Source organism: Rhinopithecus roxellana, chromosome 18 (assembly GCF_007565055.1).
Source record: "Rhinopithecus roxellana isolate Shanxi Qingling chromosome 18, ASM756505v1, whole genome shotgun sequence".
NCBI lineage: Eukaryota > Metazoa > Chordata > Mammalia > Primates > Cercopithecidae > Rhinopithecus > Rhinopithecus roxellana.
In genome coordinates, this window is record NC_044566.1 from 3839944 (window position 1) to 3861376 (window position 21433).

General features: G+C 42.2%; 1 long non-coding RNA gene across 1 annotated transcript; it reads left to right on the forward strand.

Moving 5' to 3' along the window:
- Positions 1-766: 766 nt before the first annotated feature.
- LOC104679234 lies at positions 767-17234 on the forward strand. Its single transcript, XR_750297.2, has 2 exons — positions 767-858; positions 16611-17234. It is a non-coding gene; the product is annotated as an uncharacterized LOC104679234 (long non-coding RNA).
- Positions 17235-21433: the final 4199 nt, after the last annotated feature.

A 21433-nucleotide genomic window follows, 5' to 3' on the forward strand; every position in this document is an offset into this window, starting at 1 on the left:
CACCTCTGACTTCAGCCTCTCAGTTTTAAGATGCCGCATGCTGTGTAATCGTGATGTTAAATATGAATTACAAATTTCTCTTCAAAGAATTAATATGAGAGTGTGTTCAATTATTTGCCTTCTACTTTTAAACTTAACTTCCTTGTAAAGCAACCTTTTCTGATTACCTACTCCACCCTGACTCATTCTCCACCCTGACTCATTCTCCACCTTGACTCATTCCAATTACCTACTCCACCATGACTCATTCTCCACCCTGACTCATTCTCCACCCTGACTCATTCTCCACCTTGACTCATTTCATAACCATTTTACCACCAAATCACTCACCCTGTCACTCTCTTTAAATACTCAATCGGAATTAGTTTAGTTTATGCGGTCTAACCCTAGCCAGTCGGGGAGCAACAAAGCAGTAGGGACCATGTGCATAAGGCATAAGAACCCCTTTCCCTCCCTTGTCCAGATGTGTACTCACCATTACTCCATCTGTAAGGGTGCACTGTTGCCTTGCTGAGAATTAAAAAGAAAATTTTATATTCAAGTGCTATTTCTTTTGTGGCACCAAAACTTTACTTATAACAATTTGGGGGCTCGTCCGGGATTACATTCCTCTCTGAGGGCGGTCTCTGGTTCTCTCTTGTGAGGACGTGCACCCTGCCCCACTGTGGTGGCCTCAGGGGTGAGAAATCAAGACCCACCCAGTGTGAACAATAACCCGAGCTCTCAGCAACATGGAAAGAAACTGGCCAGCAACCTAGCTTAAAGGATCCTCCATAACAGCCATGCAAGTCTGTGCATGGACCAAGGGAAAGATATCAAGGGAGCCGGTAAAGTATTTCCTTGGTGGTCGGGACCAAGGTAAGAAAGCCATGAGAGGGTGGTGAAGTACTCCTTGGTTGGGGTGGCTTAGAGGTTAAAAAGAGGAGAGACATCCCCATTGTGGGAGGGGATTGAACCTCACATAAATCTCCAGTAGTAGAAAAGGCAAGTAATTTCTGGTGGGGGAAATTGAACCTCACCCCAAAAGGCAAGAAATTTCCAGTGGGGAAAATTGAGCTTCACCCCAAAAGGTGAGAAATTTCCAGTAAGGGAAATTGAACCTTGAACTTTACCCCAAAACCATCAGGATGCTTGGGGGAAACACCCCAAGCAAGACAGGGAGCAAGAGGGATAAAGATGGTAACAAAGATATCCCCCCAGATAGCCCCCTAGGTCTCATGCTAAAATACTGAAAGGATAATGAAAGGACTAAACATAGGAAAAAGCAACAAATGATAAAATATTGCTGTTTTATTTGGACTCAGGGACCCATCCTCAAACCCTCAATCTTCTGGCCAAAGTTTGGTTTGAATGAGGATGTAATGTGTCAGCTTCTAATCTGATATGTTAATGATAAAAGTTCAGTGTCTCAAGAAGAACTAGGCTATGCCCTTTGTTGGAGGCAAGGACCTGCCCTCCTTTTTCCCTTAAAAACACAACAGCCTGCTTGGCTATCTGATCTGCTAGGTTATTTCCTCGACTTTCAAAAGAAAGGCTTTTCTGGTGTCCGGGAACATGGACAATAGCTATTTTTTCTGGCAACTGAAGATTATTCAATACTTAAGTGATCAGCTCCTTGTGAATGAGGTCTTGACCTTTACTAGCTTAACTCCCTGCCTCCCTCCTCTTACCATAATCTCAATTTTCTCTTTCACTGAAAAAGAAAAACTAATAAAAATAGGTGCTAAAAAGAATTCAGAAGGAAAATGGGTACTGCCAGACCAGAGAGAAATGTTGAATAAACCCCTTATGAGGGAATTCTTACCCCAACTACATCAGGGGATCCATTGGGGGCCCCAGGCCATGTGTGACACAGTTCTCAGAGTTTACGGTTGTATAGGGACTTTGTATGTCTAAGGGACAGAGATGGGGGAGAAATTAAAATATGGACTGAGTGTTAGCTGCTATAAGGAGTTTTGTTAATTTTGTTAGTGTGATTATGTCATTGTGGATACATAAAAACAGTGCTTTAATCTGTTAGCAAGAAAATATTTTACATGAAGTGATAAGACACCTGGGACAGTGCTAAAATATTCCTGATAACAACAAAAGTGTGTGTGTGTGTGTGTGTGTGTGTGTAGAAAAAGCAAGACGGAAAAACATGCACAATTATTGAAACTGAAGGATGAATATGTGGGTGTTCATGGTATTCTTCCTTGACTTCCTGCAAGTTAGAACATTTCCATAAACTAACAAAAAATTAAAATATATAATGTACACATGGAGTTCTGAAATTATAAAGGGCTTCAAAAACAGAAAAACTTCTTAAATTCCTCCATTGCCCAAGGAATAAATGTCCAATGGTAAAAAATTCAGGGAGATAGGGAAGGATGGTGTCTTAGTCTGTTTGTTCTGCTATAACAAAATACCCGAGACTGGGTAATTTAAAAATGATATAAATTTATTTCATATAGTTCTGGAGGTTGGAAAGTCCAAGATCAAGCCACTGGCTTGTTTGGTGTCTTGCAAAGGCTTCTCTAAGCTTCCACGATCGTGCCTTCTTGATGAGTCCTCTGGAAGGGAGGAACCCTGTGTCTTCACATGGTGAAAGGCAAGAGAGCCAAATGCTGCACAAAGCCTCTTTCATAAGGGCCTTAATCCCATTCATGAGGGAGCACCCTTTTGACCAATCACCTCTTAAAACTCCTACCTCTTAATACTATCACTATCAGTTTCAATATCTGAATTTTTGAGGGGACACATTCAAACCACAGCAGAGAAGGACTCATGGGAGAAGAGACTATCATCTGCCTGATTCAGACCCATGGTTTTGTTTGCCCAACCATCTACTTGGGACTCTATCTGAATTCATTCTTATTGGTCAGGTCTTTGCTTCTTGCCAGCAGCACAGCAGGAGGACAAAGCAGAGGGTCCTGTCTTCTTGGCTTACTGCCATGCTCCCTCCAGCTGAGGGAGAAGGACCTTATAGAAGTCTTCAGCTTCCCAGCCTTGGTCTCCAGGACAGTGTGGAATGTCAGGGCCTGTGACATTATGACCAGGAAGGGAGCTGCTGGCATCTTGCCTGGGGTGAGCAGAGTTTCTATCCAATCTATGACTGGGAAGGAGGGAGGAGTTTGGTAGCGGTCTTAAGGTAACAGACACCCTCTCTCCCATTGCTTTTTATGGTGACTTCCTCCATCCTGAGGTCCCTGAGGACTGAAGGAGTAGATACTAATTAGAACTCTAAGTGCCGGTGGCCAAAAGGCAACAAAATCTGCTCCCATGGAAAGAGGCGTATTGGAAGGATGCTGGAGAGGTCATTGAGTTACAGAGCAAGTGCCAGAACCAACAGATCCAGAGGGTTTAATCACCTCTTAAAGGCCCCTTGAGGAACAGAGCCTTGAAGAACAGAGGCCTATGGCCCCATGTCCCCTCCCACTCTCTCCCACCCTCAGAGTGCCAGGGTGGTGAAGAACAGGAGACAGATGACCCAGGTTTCAGCCTCCTTTCCCCCAAACCTTCTTTCTCAGCATCAGCCCCAATCTCTCCCTGGCAGTGAGACTTTCATCACAAGTGGAGAACGTGGCTGCATTTCCATGTTATCATCCTCCCAGCTCAATCTCCTAGAGTTTCTAGAGCTTTCTCCATCAGCAAATGACAAAACCCCAAAGGAGTCACTTTGGTTGGCTCCCCTGGATCCTATCACACCCCTGGACTGACTCCTATGTCCAGGGCTCACAGTGGGGCACCTGGTTTCAACTGGGCCAGCAGTGGGGTCCTGGGTGAACAGCCCTCAAATCTTAGCTCCGTGGTAGAGAGAGACAAAGAAGTGGTCCTGAACTTACAACAGTGCCTCCTGAGACCAGGTCAGGACCCTAAGGATGGCTTGACCATCAGGGATCTTTGACTCTATTTTTTAATTGCTGATATGGGGGTATGAAAAGACTTTCCCACTTTAAACATTATTTCTCACCTCGAAATTCTTGTTTGATTCAATTTCAGTTAGCTAGGTTTTATGTTTTATTATTACATTTTTATTTCCCTTAAAATGAGCTCAAGGATATTATAATCTATGACTTCAGGTCTGTTTATATTCTAACAACTAAATGATTGGGAATGATACACTTGACTCAGGCTGTCTTTTCCTCAGAATTTCTTAAAAATAATATTTTATTTTTTGGAGTAGTTTTAGGTTAACAGAAAAATTGATCAATATATTGTGTTTTGTTCATCTTTGGGCTTTTTGTAATATGTCAGTTTTTCCATCCCATGAAGAGTTGAGAGGACTTTCCTCTGTCTTTTGTATTGTGTTTCCTCTATGTTGTTGTTTTGGTTGGCCTTTTGCCTGGTATTCTTTTTCTTTGATTGCTATTGTTTTAATAAGTTTGTGCTATTCCGTGTATTTCTTTTCACCTTGCTTGTATTTGGGCAGGTCTCTCAGATGTTATTATGATAAACAGTGAATGACTATTTGATCCCCTTCCAGTCTTCTTTAAGTCATATTTGTTTTTTCTTCACATTCCCATACCCTATTCTAAGCAAGTTTGAGGACTGGGTTATGTAGGCTGCCTCATTTTCTATGGCCTAAAGAAATGGAGTTGGGGAAAGAGGGTGGAACAAAGAAGGTTCTGTAATAATGTCACATATTTTTGAATTTCTAAGTTCATAGAACAAATCTCTGCTCCCGAAAAATGTGATAAGAAAAATTAGAGGGTTTTAAACCACTGGGAAGAGATGAGATCATTAGACTGTTCATCTTTATGTAACCAGATTCCTCAGTTAAACATCATTTTCAAAGCACATATGCACTTGTTTTTTCTTACAAAAATATCCTGTAAATCCTTAATTTGGCACTATAAATGTGACCAATTGTTTTAAAAACAGAAGTGACGCTATTATAATGTAAACTGTTTTCTAAATGAAGAACTTAAACGAATGTAATTAGAGAAGTATAAACAGTGGTTAATATGCTGCTTCTTGAAAAGACATATTACAACTTACAATCTTTCTTTATAAGTGTATGTTGTTACTGTTTAATCAGGCGTGTGGAATGTATTCAGCTGTTAAGCAATCCTATTAGCTGGGAAATTGCATTATTATTTGCTGGTCTGTTTATGTTACATTGTTGTTGGCACTCTAAGTTTCTCTTTTTTCTCCAAGCTTCTCTTACTCTGGTCTCTGTAATCTGTATAATTGTCTTTTTTAAGTTTTATCTTTAGAAAATATTGAATACACATACTGGGAGTGATTAACTGTGTCAGAATCACAAAGTTCTAGTGCTTTTCAGATTAATCGTAGAGACATTATGCTGCTGTTTTAAAAGACAGAAGGACCTAGATCCATCATGGAGGGCCACAGTAGGGTTGTGGCCAATGATCGTTCCTGCCCAGGGAGAATCCACAAATGCTGTCTAGGAAGACCTGCTGTTGACCAGACCAAGGCCACTTCAGTGCATGACATCTTCTTGGACTCATCAACCTTGACCTCAGTGGTCAGAGATCTCTCTACTAGTAATTCTAAGTGTTGACGACAAAAGTGAAGAGGGCAAAATTGGGAATGCTCTCCATTCTGGGGAAGCAACAGTGGAAGATTTGCCTGAGTAAGAAAATCTCCTAAAAGCTTTCTGTGTCCATCTAAACATTCATACATTCATATACTAAACATTCCTACATTCATACATACTTCATTCCTTTGTTCATTCATTTTCCTTGTCTTCTCATAGAATATGTTTTCTGAGATCAGGTTACTATGTTGCTGTTACAGGAAATCAGATTAATTTTAAATTTCTATATGCAATAAAATAAAAGCCTTTGACATCTCCCTTTTATTCTCAACAGTTAATAAGTTTAGAAGCTCAGTGATACGGTTTGGCTGTGTCCCCACCAAAATCTCATATTGAATTCCCATGTATTGTGGGAGGGACTCAGTGGGAGGTAATTGAATTATGGGGGCAGGTCTTTCCCATGCTGCTCTTGTGGTAGTGAATAAGTCTCATGAGATCTGATGGTTTTATGAGGGGGAGTTTCACTGCATGAGCTCTCTCTCTTCACCTGTCACCAGCCATGTAAGACAGGACTTGCTCCTCTTTGCCTTCCACCATGATTGTGAGGCCTCCCCAGCCACGTGGAACTGTGAGTTCATTAAACCTCTTTTTCTGTATAAATTACCAAGTCTCTGGTATGTCTTTATCAGCAGTGTGAAAATGAACTCATACACTCAGTTTTAAAACAAGTTACATGACGTTGCAGAACTCTTTAAGAAAGCCATGACTTACCCAGACAAATCAATACTGGTGTGTTAACTGAACTCAATTTGATTTTTCTGAGCTTTGTTTTGTATTGACCTCTTCTTGTTAAATAAAAAAAAGAAATTCAATAAAAATGTTAACAAATAGTTTTGACAAAACCGAATATAATACACAAAACATATTGTGATGCAGCTTAAAATTTAAAAAGAAAAAAAGAACAGCTTCAAGAGAATTAAGTACTAAGAGAACAATCATCAGAGCTAGATACAAAACATCTAATATCTTTCGAGAAACATTACTTATGTTACCCAATTCTTCCTTACACATCTTACTGGCTAACTGAGAAAGCAATGCATTAAAATCACATTGAAATGAATTAATATGGTAACTGGAGGCAATGAGAGGTAACTGAGACATAATTGCAAATGCAGATTTTTTTTCAATTTGAAATTGAACGTTTAACAACCAATTTGGAATTTTCTATTTTTGAAAATCCAGTAGCTCTTGGAGTGAATAGACCAAATGACTCCATTTTAATAGGTCTCATCATTAATCTCTGCTTATAAAATTTGCTTCATTGCCTTTGTGTACCTGAGACTGAAATGCAGGCTGTTCTGGAGTCTCCAGGTAGTCCAGGAGTTCAATGCCAACTTGTCTTACACAAAGAAGTCTGTAAAAATAATCTGGTTGCTATGGTTTGAATGTCCTCTCCAAAACTCATGTTACAGTTTAATTGTCATTATGATGGTATTAAGAGATGGGACCTCTAAGAGTTAATTAGGCTCTGCCTTCATGAATAAGTTAATGCCATTATCAAAGGAGTAAGTTTGTTATCGTGAGAATTCAGCCCCTTTCTCTCTCTGTCTTGCACCCTGCCTCGCCATGTGATGCCTTCTGCCGTGTTAGGATGTAGCAAGAAGACCCTCACCACCTGTGGCCCCACAGTCTTGGACCTTCCAGCCTGCAGGACCTTGAGAGAAACAAATCTCTCTTCTGTATAAATTACCTAGTGTATAGTGTTCTATTATAGCAGCAAAAACAGACTGTGACACTGGCCTTTTACTTTTGATTGTCTTTCTATTGATTTTTACCAGGTACATCTAATTTCAGCTCTTGGAGATGGCTGACATGGTCATTGAACTGAAGCTTTGTGGTGAAGAAACTATTAAGCAAATGGGGAGGAAGACCCATACAATTTCACTTTAGTGAGGAGCAAAGAACTAATTTTATCCCGAAATCAAACTCATGCCAAAAACAGGCCAATGCAGTCATTTAGGGATAAAGAACCTGGAGTTTCAGGCATGAGGGGAAAGGTGTTGAAGGGTCCAGAACATGCCTCTCCAAAAAAAACCCTCTTTGGCATAAGGATTGTTTTGAGCTAAGGGCAACTGAGAATCAACAGCTGTAGGAAAAATTCTCTACCCTTTCTTTTGTGCCTAAAAGCAATGCATAAACTTATCTTTGTGAAAATGAGATGAATTTTTCCCTCTCCTGAACCAGGATGAAGAGAGCTACCCTTATCACCACAGATGGAGAGCCAGCACCAAGATGAGTCAGTAAAAAAAGACCTTACTAAAATAACCCTTACTTTCATTAGTTCCCTGATATATTTGCTAGTCACTTCCCCACAAGTTATCACCCCTAGAAGCCTAAAACCCCTCTCCTTTGTCTAGTCTATTTGAAACGCATTGCCTTTTGTTAAAATGGTATGTAATCTCTTATGTCTAACTGCTTCTTTTTATAATTTTTTACTTCTTCTTCTTTTTTTTTTTTTTTTTTTGAGACGGAGTCTTGCTCTGTCACCCAGGCTGGAATGCAGTGGCCGGATCTCAGCTCACTGCAAGCTCCGCCTCCCGGGTTTACGCCATTCTCCTGCCTCAGCCTCCGAGTAGCTGGGACCACAGGCGCCCGCCACCTCGCCCGGCTAATTTTTTGTATTTTTAGTAGAGACGGGGTTTCACCGTGTTAGCCAGGATGGTCTCGATCTCCTGACCTCGTGATCCACCCGCCTCGGCCTCCCAAAGTGCTGGGATTACAGGCTTGAGCCACCGCGCCCGGCCTTTACTTCTTTTTTTGTGAAGCCCTTGTGCACACAAAATTCAAAATATTAATACTATTTCTATGCCTTTTCTCCTGGTAATCTGACTTTTGTCAGTTTTGTTCACAGGTTCCAGCCACTGAACAAAAGAGGGTGGAGAAAATGTTTTCCGACCCTACAATGCACACTGTATCTGTGTTTGTGTAGCATACACCTCTGTATGACAATTTCCCTTGTTGTTTGCCACAGGACACATGAGCTGCAACTCTGAATCGGGAAATAGAACTTTACTCACTTTTGTGGAGCAACTGGGGAATGAAACAACCTTGCATGCTCCTCTGAGGAGTACGCCGTGAGAGCTCAGAGGCTACTATTATTGGCTGAGCATTGATGTCAAAATCTTGATTGATGTCCAAATGCTTCTAGTCTCATCCTAGACTTGCGAGGTGTGATCTCCATAGGTCTGTTCCCATCCCCTTCCCCTCCATCATGCCCAGTCCCACATTCTTTTCTGCATGCTGGGCAGTGTGCTCTGCTTTACTGATCACCTTAACCCAGCTATGTGCACTCTTCCCCTTGTCCTGAAAACAGCACACCCAGGTAGCCTTCTTCTTCAGTGATGTCTGGGTCATGTGTTGGTATTGTGCACACTCTCATTTTGATTATTTGAACTCTTATAACACATTGTTTAACACATGTGAAAACGTAAGACAGACTTTCAGTTTTCAGTGATTTAACAATAAACCACTATATAAATGTTCATATCTATTCAATATAATATTAAGATAAGCACTTCAAATTCTCATTTAAGTATCTTAATTTTGCTTCATCTGTAAAGTCATAACTTTATTAGTTCCAATGCTTATTTGGATAATTTCAGAATTTCACAAAGGTATCAAAAATTGTACAAAGATTTTCTAAATACTCTTCACTTACATTCCCGAAATATTCCTACATTAGCATTCTCTCTCTCTCTCCTCTCCTCTCTTCTCCTGTCCTCTCTCTCTCAAGGTTCTACAATTACTGAACCTGACACTTAGGATCTGAGTTTAGGTAGAGCTTTGGAAACTTCAAGATCCCTCATCATTTTATCTGGGAATGTCTTTTGCTCAGGTGACACCTTTGACTTCAACTGCTATGTTTGCCTCACTAGTTTCACTTGTGGGATTTTTCAAAAATGCATCATGATTGATAGAGTTAAAATTAATCTTTCTTGACATAAAGCATATTGTGTTCTTTGCCATGGGCCTGCTATGTTTAGTATTGCAATGCCAGTGGGTTTATACCACCTACCAGTTTAACTTGTTATAACTCATCTGACTGCTTTATCTCTGTGAGGCAGCTGTTTAGAGCTTAGGTTCTGAAGTCAGATGATTTGAGTCTGACTCTTGGCTTTAGTTCCTGAATCCTGGACGAATACCTTCACCTCCCTGGGCCTTCCCTTCCGCATCTTCCAGATGTGCATATGGTAGTGCTTATCTCATAGGATTTTGTGTATGTGTGAAGATTGAGTCAGACAAATAGGAAGTGTTCAGTATGTTGTCCATTGTAACATTAATCTAAAAAGAACACTGGATAAAATTTGAGTATCTTCTGTGCCTAAAATGTCTATAGCCTTTCTCTTATTTATTTGCAATTTTCTGCTCTTCGAGTTTCTGATAGGCTCTACATTTCTAAGCTTTTATTTAGTCTTGATTAATTTTAGTAAATTTTTTCATCAATTTACTCAAAATACTGTATTTACCGTAGGAAGTTAGTAGTTAAAGACAATTGTGTGTTTGATCTTTACATAATTAAAACTTGAGAATTTCATCTTTTCAGTTCCTATGTAGGTTAGTTGTTCCTCAATATGGCTAATGTGGGTGGTATCTTGGATTGAAATATCTTATTTCCTCAAGTGTACAATCCATTTTAAATAGCAATTTGTGCGGTTGGTAACCATTCACTTGACAGAAACATTAGGTCTGAATCTGTCTCCCCAAAATTCATGTGTTGGAACTTAATTTCCAGTGGGGTAGTGTATTAACTCATTTTCATACTGCTATAAGGAAATACCCAAGACTGGGTAATTTATAAAGAAAACGAAGTTTAATGGACTCACAGTTCCACATAGCTGGGGAGGCCTCACAATCATTGTGGAATGTGAAGGAGGAGCAAAGGCACATCTTACATGGCGGCAGGCAAGTGAGCATGTGGAGGGGAACTGCCCTTTATAAACCATCAGATCTCATGAGACTTATTCACTATCACGAGGATAGCATGGGAAAAACTCACCCCCATGACTGAATTATCTCCCCCTGGGTCCCTCCCATGACATGTGGGGATTGTGGGAGCTAAAATTCAAGACAAGATTTGGGTAGGGACACAGCCAAAACACATCAGGTAGTATTAAGACGTGGGGTCTTTAGGAGGTGATTAAGTCATGAGCATGACGCTCTTAAGAATAGAATTAGTGATCTTACAAAAGATGTGTGAGGGAGCTGTTTGCTGCTTCTACCTCTTCTGCCAGGTGAGGATGCAGCAACAGGAAAACATGTTGGAAGCAGAGAGCAGTCCTCACTAGACACTGAGTCTCCAAAACCTTGATCTTGAACTTCCCAGCCTCCAGAACTGTTCAAAATAAATTTCTGTTCTTTCTAAATTACCCAGTCTGTGGCATTCCGTTATAGCAGCAGGAATGGACTAAGACAATTTTATTGAACATCTATCTAAAGAAATGCTACTTCCTTTACTGAAAAATAAAACATGAAGTTTCTGCAGGTCAGGAGGGCCTCTTAGACCAAGTCATTAGTCTGACCATGAGATTCGACTTCCAGGATCCTTTTCTGAGTCTTGCTTCTCTCTCTCTGTTAGATTTAAGTGCTCCTGTTCACCATGGAGTCACTATGTTGAAGTAGAGCCCTGCGGCTCTCCCACTGCATGTCTGTTTGGATGCCCTTGGGGGCCTTGCAGGAGTTTTAATGTGGACTGATGTAGGCATGAGGATTCTCAGAGCCCCATGGTATGTTTGCCGTGCAGTGAAACTTGAGGACCACAGCCTACCCAACCTCTGATTCTCTGCAGCACCCCCAGGGTCAGGTGGGGACCTGCAAAGTTTGTTCTAAAATTGAGGTGGTGAGAGGGAGCTGAGTTCAGAGTGCCACCTCCTTCCACTCCACCTCCACACACTCACCTCCCCTCCACACTCACACTCCTCTGCGCAGTAGTGCAGGCTCCACGAAATTCCCTTGGAAAGAACTCCACTTAACTGTGCTCTATCTAGTGTTTCCAAACTTAATACCAAATCAGTGCTGTGGTAATATGTGGGCTTATTTTATTAACACATTAAATAAGGATTAGTGGCTATTTCAAAACACCTGCAACAGCTTAACATGCGAAATATGTGGTTTCTGTTGGTGACAGATATGGGTACCATAGTTTGTTAGTTGCATTTATAATTAAAGGAAGAGCTAAATTTCAAATAAAACTTACCAAAAATAAACATGAGATTATTTTTTATCTCAAGTTCACAGACCCCCTCCCAACCCCACCATCCTGCTCCCTGCTGCACTCTCTGTCCATGGGCCCTGGTTAAGGGAAGCCCAAGTGGGAACAGGACCCAGGGCTCTTCTTTGACCTGGGCTTTTGCAAACACAAGAGATGCATGAATTGGGCACAGTGCTGGTGCGCGAGCTGCACTTTTTGTGGTGACCTGAAACCTGAATTCACCTGGACCTCCAGTTCCTCCTGCCTGGAAGTTGGCGAATGCCCGTTGGATCCACTGGAAGGGAGGCATCTCCCTCTTGGCTGTCTCTGTCCAGAGCTGTTCCTTAGGGACTTTCTTGCACTGGGCTCCTGCCAGTCTCAGGGACTTCTTGGTATCTCCGTTGACGGATGTGACCTAATGTGGCAGGGTTGGTTTCCTCACATAGTAAGTAGTGGACACCAGCTGGGTGCCCTCTAATTCAGTTCTAACACTATCTGCTTGGAGGTAACCTTAGATCTCACAGGTTGAGGCTCAGTCCCCAAGACGGCCCACCTCAGACACCAGTGGCAAGTCCAGGCTCTGAAACTTCTGACTGACTGGCTGTAAATTGGGGATCCCAGAACTCTCTTTGGGTTCAGTTTGTTGGAGTGGCACACAGAACTCAGGAAAACACCACCTTGTGTTTACTAGTTTATTGTACAGGATATTACAAGGATACATCCATCAAGGATACAGATAATGAGATGCAGAGTGAGGAATCGGGGAGGACACAGAGCTTCCACGCCCTCCGTGGGCATCACACTCCAGGACTCTCCCCAGGCTCAGCCATCTAGAAACTCTCTGAACCCTGTCCTCTTGGGATTTTATGGCAGCTTCATTATGTAGGCATGATTGATTAAACTATTGGCCACTGATGATCAACATAACCTCCAGCTTCTTCCCCTCCCTGGAGATGACGAGGTAGGACTGCAAGTCCTAGCCCTGTAATTATGCCTTTGTCTTTCTGGTGGCCAACCACACCCTGAAGCTATCAGTAAACATCAGCAAACAAAAAGACAGCACTCTGAAGTTTCCAAGGATTCTAGGAGTTGTATGCCAGGAAAACTGGCAAAGACCAAATATATATATTTCATAATATCATAGCTTCCTTCTCCGAATTTCTGTAAGACTTCAGCTTCACGTGTGAAAATAAGTCATTCAAAATCTAAGCTACTGAAACTTTGAAATATTTTGAGCCTTAAGGAAATGTGATTATGGGATCTGAGTCATGCAAACAGGCAGCTGTAATGTAGGCAGCTGTAATCTTTATTTCTCTGATTATAGATTAGCCTTCTTCCTTACCTACAGTGTTTTGTAAAATGCTGCAAATGACTAAAGAGTGACAAGAAAGACCCCTTCCCTCTTCACTACAGATCTTTGTTATAGATTAACATCTTTCTTACCTTTCTCATACAAAGACTTTGGCTATCACATTGCTTAAAATAAAATGTTAAATATAAATTTTTAAATTGGAAACAAAAACTAGCTGTAAAGAAAAGAAAATGTGTCACATGGAGAAAAAAGCAAACTGTACTGATTAAATTTTTGCAACCAATACACCAGCCTTGCATAGACAATGTTATAATCCTACTAAACTTCTTTGTTTTCTGCCTAATGAGAAATAAAAACTAAAGTCCTAAGCCTCCCATGTGACTAAACAGACCCCCTCTTAGCCAAGAGGACCCTGGAGAAATCTTAAAAAAAAGCAGCTCTCAGCCATGACAGTATAGGAGGTCAGATGGGCCTCATGATGGACCCTCCTTTGCTAACTGCCATTGGACTTTCTTTTCCTAAGGTTTAAACAAAAACCAGCCCTCTTGAAAGACTTACTTGACTGCTGATTTCAACCAACCACCTGACACTACCCCAGTCTGGTGGAGAGAACTGATCAACATTCCTTCCTGATAAGAGACCACCAACCATGGAGTGGTTCTGATCAGTTTAAAGAGGTTGCACAATGAGGGCCTTCAGGTCATCTGCTTTACCTTTTGATGTATAGGATCTAATTATAATAATACATTTAAATGATAAGTCTCTACCCCAAAGTGAACGTGGGACACATGTTACTTATATGTTACTCTACTACACATGCCTATGCCTCCCCTTTGTAAATATTCAGAGCTCCTCTTATAACCTGTAGAATATGTATACCTAGTCAATCTGTTCAACATAAGATCCTGTATTATCCTTCCCTCCCTTGAAGTGCCTGCTTCCTGCTTCTGAAAGAGGCTACGCTTCCCAGCCTACAGGATGCCCAGCCTACAGGCTGCAACCCTTTATGAGAAATAAAGCTCTCCTTTCCAAATTTATGAACCTCATGATTCTTCAAATGACACTATATATAAAAGCAAAACAACTTTTAAGTTCTAAGTGCTGACCCCATTTCTCTGGTGTCTTTGTCTTTCGGATGGTCATTCCCAGCTTTTCACCTGAATAAGCTTTTTAAACTGGATTCTGATCATTTCTTTTATTTCAGGCTGACACACATAATTCATCACCTCCTTCATCTTACTGCATTCATTCATTCATTTACCATGTCTTCCGGTGAGCTCCCTGAGAAGAGTTCTGTGGTAGGTAAATTTGTGTTCCCTCTGGCACTCAACTCAGAAACTTGTCACTGAAAGGTGCTTAAACATGTTATTGAAGGAATGCTATTCAAGTCCTGTTTCCTAAGAACATTTCAGTAAAGTCTATTCTGTACAAATGTACATCTATGGACATGTATAGATATTTGCTTGATTATAGCTAGGAGCCAGTATTTTCATTGAAGATTTGTTCTTACAGCACATGTTCTCATAAAACCAAGTCTGGACACGATCAGTGTCTGTCCTTGTTACAGTTGGAGAAAACTCTTTGCTGCCACAATTTCCTAAATGCTGGTCTTGTTGTCCAAGCATGAAAGGGTTTTCTTTGCCACATCCTCACTTCGCACTTCTCAGAGTCAGATTCTCTGTGTCCCGGGCGCTTAAATCATTTTAGGCTAAAGGAAAATGATAATGAAGACAAACATTCTCCCTCTCATTCACTGCCTCTCTCTTTTGGTGGTTTCTATCTTAATGGATTGATATGGTTTGGCTCTGTGTCCCCACTCAAATCTCATGTTGAATTATAATTCCTAATGCTGGGGGAAGGTAGGGAGGTGATTCGATCATGGGGGCGAATTTCCCCCATGCTGTTCTCATGATAGTGAGTGAGTTCACACCAGATCTGATGGTTAAAAGTGTGTGGCACATCCCCATTCACTGTCTGTCCCTCTCTCCTGCCACAATGTAAAGAGATGCTTTCAATTAAGTGGAATGAAATAATATTTACTAACTACTTCCCCTTCACCTTTTGCAATGATTGTAAGTTTCCTGAGGCCTCCCAGTCATGCTTCTTGTTAAGACTGTGGAACTGTGGGTCAATTAAACCTCTTTTCTTCATGAATTACCCAGGCTCAGTAGTTCTTTATAGCTGTGTGAAAACAGACTAATACATGGATCTTAATCCTGGAGATGGACTCTTCAATGTTGTCTTTTTTGGGACAGCACTGGAATAAAAATTTTCAGATTTACATGCGCCAAGAGAAGACAGCAATGCTCTGAATTGTGTTTGGGGAAACAATGGGGAAGACAAAGTCTGTGGCACCCTGCAGCTCACCCCATAAGCTGCTTCGGGGAAACAATGGGGAAGACAAAGTCTGTGGCACCCTGCAGCTCACCCCATAAGCTGCTGGCCTGCTGTAAAGACATGGAGGGTGTTAACTGGTTATATGACAAAACAAATTTTGATAGATTTGATAGAATTTTATGTCTTGTGCTGTTTTCTAGGATGCACATGGGGAAGACGGACATTTTTGTAATTTTAAGTCCTGTAGGATGACGCAGTGTAGCTAAAGGTGGTGGTTGTTGTGGTCCCATGTTGTGGTCCTAGATTTCCAGGTGGTAGTTTAAGTGTAGAGTAACACAATGGTGCCAGTCATTCATTTTATGTTGTGTGCTTTTTCCACTCATACCACAAAGGCAATGTTAAATAATTACAGAGAATTAATTAAGAGGCCAAGAAAATGAAAGCCTACTTTTGAGTGATGCTTTAATACAACTTTAGAGTTAAATGTGAAGGAAACAGGTAGCCTTATAGATTCATTCAGAGCACAAGGCCCTGTTACTCCTAAAATCACTGAGTTAATGATCTCAACTTGGGAAGACGGATTTGCTGTTAAAGGTCATGCAAAGAGTGAGGCTAGTGAATATTGGTGATTCTAGAAAAGTGATTCTCAAATATTTCATTAAGTTGCAGCTAACAAAATTGTTAAGGAGAGACCTGAGTAGACAGACTTCTGAATGTCAGGAAGGCAGCTGCAGCCTCACACCCAACAGTGTTGAACCTTAAGGTCATGGCTGGGAATGTAGACCTGTCCAATGTTCTCGATTTGTCTTCCAGTGAGGGCTCTAGGACTAAATCCTCTTTCATGAGTCATGTGAAAGATGAAATGTGTGGCACTGAGTTCTGCATTCAAAATAAAAAGAATAGAATGTTCTAACATCTGTTACTTTGCTTATTCTTGTGGAACTTAAGAACAACGTGAAAAAGCTACTTGTTAGTTGCTTTCAAATAAAAGGTATTCATCGCTAATTTGTCCTTGTAAAAGGGCGCCTGTTCCTAATGCAGGTGCACTGGCCGTGTGCACTCCAGGGTCCCAGCAGCTCTCGCACCCTGGACACCCGCCGTAGTGGGTGTTTACTAAGGACCTGTTGATCTGGAAAGACAAACCCAACTCAAAGGGGATTAAGGGTGGAGGGAATACATTTGTGGGTCTTTCTTTTCTGTAACAATATTTCACTCCTTTTGCTTCTTTTCAGGGTATCGTGCAGCAGTTTTTGGTGTTACTGAAGACCAGCTCTGACTCGAGTGTTCGGTTTCTTAGCTTCAGGCTAGACTTTAACGAGCATTAGAAAGCCAGGGAGCCCAGGCTCCGCGTGTCTCTGGGTACCAGGGGGCGGCGCAGCTCCCACACGTGAAGCTTGCGGTCCTCGCAGGGAGCTGCAGATGATGTTCATTGCACTGCTAGACACGAAATTCCCATCGACGTCCTCCAGGACCTGCATGCGGCAGGTGTCCTGCCCTTCCGCCCACCAGTGCGCCATGTTTCAGGGGAGCGGCGTGCGGGAGAAGCCACGTCGTGGTTCTCACGTCGGAGTCGAATGCATTTGTAAATCACTAAGTCAAGTAGGCTGGCTGCCCTGTTCACATTTGTCTCTAAAAGTCTTCATCGCTAAAAGATACCACCATTTGCTGAGGCTTCTGAATCTTAAGTGCTCCATGTTATTAACTTATATTTGTCACTTTAAAATAACAGTTTGTTTAGCAAAAATTAGGGCAAGGGTATATTTATAAAGTGATAATGTCATTGCTATTATTTAGCATCCTCTTCAGAAACCTTTTTTTGCAATATTATTAAATTAAACTGAAATACATAGAAAATATACGGAGCATTTTATTATCTTGGTATTCAAGGTTGTAAAGTGTGAAAATTTTTGTATCTTACATCTATCTATTCTTTTCTCTCTCCTTTCAAGGTTTACACTTACATATTTAATTTACTATTCTAGATAACTTCTAAAATAGTACAGAACAGGAGTAGGAGTGTTGTGGAACAAAAACATCCTTAAACTTAAATTTCTTGACACCACCAGCTGAAGCAGTGTGGCAACAGGAATGACTGGAAAGTTAACAAATTATTTTCTTTTTAAAATTTTGATAAGCATTAGAAAGAAATCGATTTGGATAATGAAGTTTTCTTTTTTCTTCGACTAATTTCTCCTTGTAAATATTTATATACTATTGACCAGATGTTGGGGAGAACTGTGTCTGTAAAAAGTCAGGTCATATCAGTTTGTCTTTATTATGCTGTATACGTGAAAACTTAGAAAATTGAAAGCAATTATCTTTCAGAGCATTGGCTGTTTTTTGAATAGTCTATTAAGTGACAGTTCATTTGCCAGGGGGGTGGGGATTGACAGGATTTGATTTAATGTAGTACAGCATATGAATTATTTAATCATAATTAGAAACCAAGAAATTAGATTTTGTGCGACTTTCGGTGTAAAAACAAAGGCAGTGCCACCACTCAGGCCTCAGGAGCGGTGCTTCAGTTATCTGAATCCGCCTCTGACTCCTTTAGGTGTGGATTCCCTTTAAAACTAAGGGGCCATCAGGAATCCTGGCCATGCAGAAATGATTCCACGGCAAAGGCCAGAAATTCTTAGGATAAAAACAATTTAGTTTTAGTTTTAAAATTCATAAAATCAGAAATTTGAAACAGGTTTCTCCACTGGAAGTTTCCCTAGAAATTATGGCTTATTGTGTATCTCCAAGAGAAAAGTTCCAAGGTTATTGACCATGCAGCCTGTTTTTATTTTATTCTATTCAGAGGGTTGTTCCAGGGATTAATCCTCCGTAGAAACCAACCTAGCAAAGGCCCCCCCCTCCCCCCCCCCCCCGATTTTAGGGATTACGACTCCATTGGAGTGTAGGAGTCACCAAGACTTAGGTCAGATTTGTGGACTATGGAGGGCTTCCGGGAGGTGCGGCCCTGGGGGGTGCCTGCGGGTCTGGAAGGTGGGAGCTGGGAAGGGGTGAGGCCTCTGAGGAGCTGTGTGGGACCCACTCCCCGTCATTGTGGATGCACAGTCAGGCCCCTTAGGGAGACAGGGCCCCAAAAGCCAGTATCAGCCAAACGTGGATGACTTGGGGGACTGCACACTGGGGTTGTGCATAAAGGAGAGCTCCTCTCAGGGGGTGGGCGCGCCCGGCCAGGGGGTGCCACGTCTTCATCCAGAAAACGAGGCTGAGTCTGCAGGGGCCCTGCCGCAGGGATGGAGGTGCGGGTGGTTGGCAGGACCCCAGGCCGGTCTCCAGTAGACCCAGGGGCAGGTGTGCAGGTGTCCTTCCTTCTGGCTTCCACCGTGGGAGGCAGCAGAGCCCGCCTGCTGGAGATAGGGGCCGCCCTCAGTCCAGCCCCCTGCACCCGCAGCGCAGGCTCCCGGCGAGGAGGACCAAGCCGGCCCGAAGGCTTGCAGGGCTGCCCGGCCAGCGCCGCCCCGTCTCTTTTCCTGTGCAGGCTCTGGCCTGCTTTTAAAGCACCTAGTCTTTCTCCATGGTGACCACTGGCCCCACCCCCAACGCTACGGGCCACACACCCGGGCCTGCAAATTTCCTCCTGCAGGAGCTTGCTCCGGTCCTGGGGTCTTCTGGCTCTGAGGCCACCCCCGCTCCCCAATCCCTGCTCTGCTCTGAGGTGCCAGCCAGAGCCACTCAGGGTCCTCAGTCCGGTTTCCCGTGGGCCCAGAAGCAGGGCCCTGTGGCTACCACCCTCCCCTCCCTGTCTCCATCTCAGAAACTGAAGCCTGGGAGCCCCCTGGGCCACCTGAGTCTGGGAGGTGCTACCCAATCCCGGGGACAGACCCCGGCCCCTTCCTAGTGAGGGGCACTCTGGTCAGTCGTGGGGCAGAGAAGTTTGCTTTTTAACATAAAATATATCCTTTGTCCCTAGAATGACAGGCTACCTTCCTGCCTTATTCTGTGAAGATGTAGTTCTTTTATTAGCAGAGCTTATTTTGAAAATAGAATAACAATAAATATATGAGCAGTTGGAGAGTAAAATCATTACAGTATTCAAGTCTAAATATATTACAAATGCCAAGTTTTATTGGAAAATTGCATATAAAATTCTTATATACATTTTAGTAAGCCTCCATCTTAGTATCTAAAATTTCATCCCACTTTAATTACCAGAAGGCCATGTATTCGACTTTTAGAATCAGGTACATTTTCTTTTAAAATAAGTTCTGCTGTAGTTTGTATGTATCCCCCAAAGCTCATGTGTTGGAAACTTAATCCCCAATGCAACAGTGTTGAGAAGTGGGGCCTAATAAGAGGTGATTAGATCTGAGGGCTCTAATGTCTTATGGAGTGAGTGGGTTACTTATTGAGAGGCTGGATTTGTTATGGAAGTGAGTTTGGCTCCTCTTATGCTCTCTCAAACACTCTCTTCTTGCCCTTGCAACTTCCACTATGGGATGACACAACAAGAAGGTTCTCACAAGATGCCAGCACCTTGATCTTGGACATCGCAGCCTCCACAACCTTAAGAAATAATTTTCTTTTCTTTATAAATTATCTACTCTGTGGCATTCTCTTAACACAAAACGGACCAAGACAGGTTCCCTTTCTTCTCTGTTGTAAAAAGAAAACTTACTATATTAGTAAGAATGTCTCACGACAAAAACATTATTTTTTTCATTTTTTAGTTTTTAAAATGTATTGTAAATCATAAGTAAAAATGGTATATACTTTTACTTATACAATAAATAAAAATGTGGGGGGAGGGACGGCCATCAACACTGCTGTGGTTGCCTGCTGTCTAAGCTGTCTGAGCTCCTTGGGGGAAGGGCAGCAGTCAACACTGCAGCTGCAGGGCCTCCCTGCAGGAACTCCAACTCTAGCCAGGGGCTCTGGGACAGAACTCTGATCTCTCTGGGCCTGATTCCCTAGGGGGAGGGATGGCTGTAGGCTCTGTGAACCAGCAGACTTAGTCTTTCCTTCTGCTAGCTCTGAGGAATTTGGACAGCCCAGACGTGTGAGTTCCCCCCAGCACAGCACACCCTCTCCACCAAGGGACAGCCAAAGTGCCTCATTAAACAAGTACTGCTTCCTGTGCCACACAACTTGGTGAGACCGCCCCCCCCCCGCCCCAAACAGGGGTTGTCAGACATGCTCTATACCGGAGCATTCTTACTGGCATCAGGTCTGTGCCCCTCGAGGTCAGGGATTCCAGAGGAAGGAGCAGGCACCCATCTTTGCTGTTTTCCAGCCTCTTCAAGTGACATCTCCAGGTGCATGAGTGAACCAGATGAATAGGACCTGAAGTGAACTGTCAGCAAACCACAACATCCCTACAGAAAAGAAAAGGGTCCTGACTCTTGAAAGAAAAACAAACAAACAAACAAACAAACACAAAGCAACAACAGCATCAACAAAAAAGTCACCACAAAAACCTCATCCAAGAGTCAGCAGCCTCAAAGATTGAAACTAGACAAACTCATGAAGATGAGAAAGAATCAATGAAAAAAATGCTGAAATCCCAAAAGGCCAGAGAGCCTCTTCTCCTCCAAATGATTGCAACATGTCTCCGACAAGAGTGCAGAACTGGATGGAGGATGAGATGGACAAGCTGACAGAAGTAGGCTTCAGAAGGTGAGTAATAACAAACTTTGCTGAGGTAAAGAAGCATGTTTTAACCCAATGCAAAGAAGCTAAGAACCTTGATAAAATGTTGGAGGAGCCGTTAACTAGAATAAACAGTTTAGAGAGGAACATAAATGACCTGATGAAGCTAAAAACTCAGCTTGAGAACTTCATGGAACATACACAAGTATCAATAGCCAAATCAATCAAGAAAAAGAAAAAATATCAGAGATGGAAGACTATATTGCTGAAATAAGGCAGGCAGAAAAGATTAGAGAAAAAAGAATAAAAAGGAACAAACAAAACCTCTGAGAAATATGGGACTATGTAAAAAGACTAAACTTATGACTGACTGGAGTACCTGAAAGAGATGAGGAGAATGGAACCAAGTTAGAAAACACACTTCAGGATACTATCCAGGAGAACTTCCCCAACC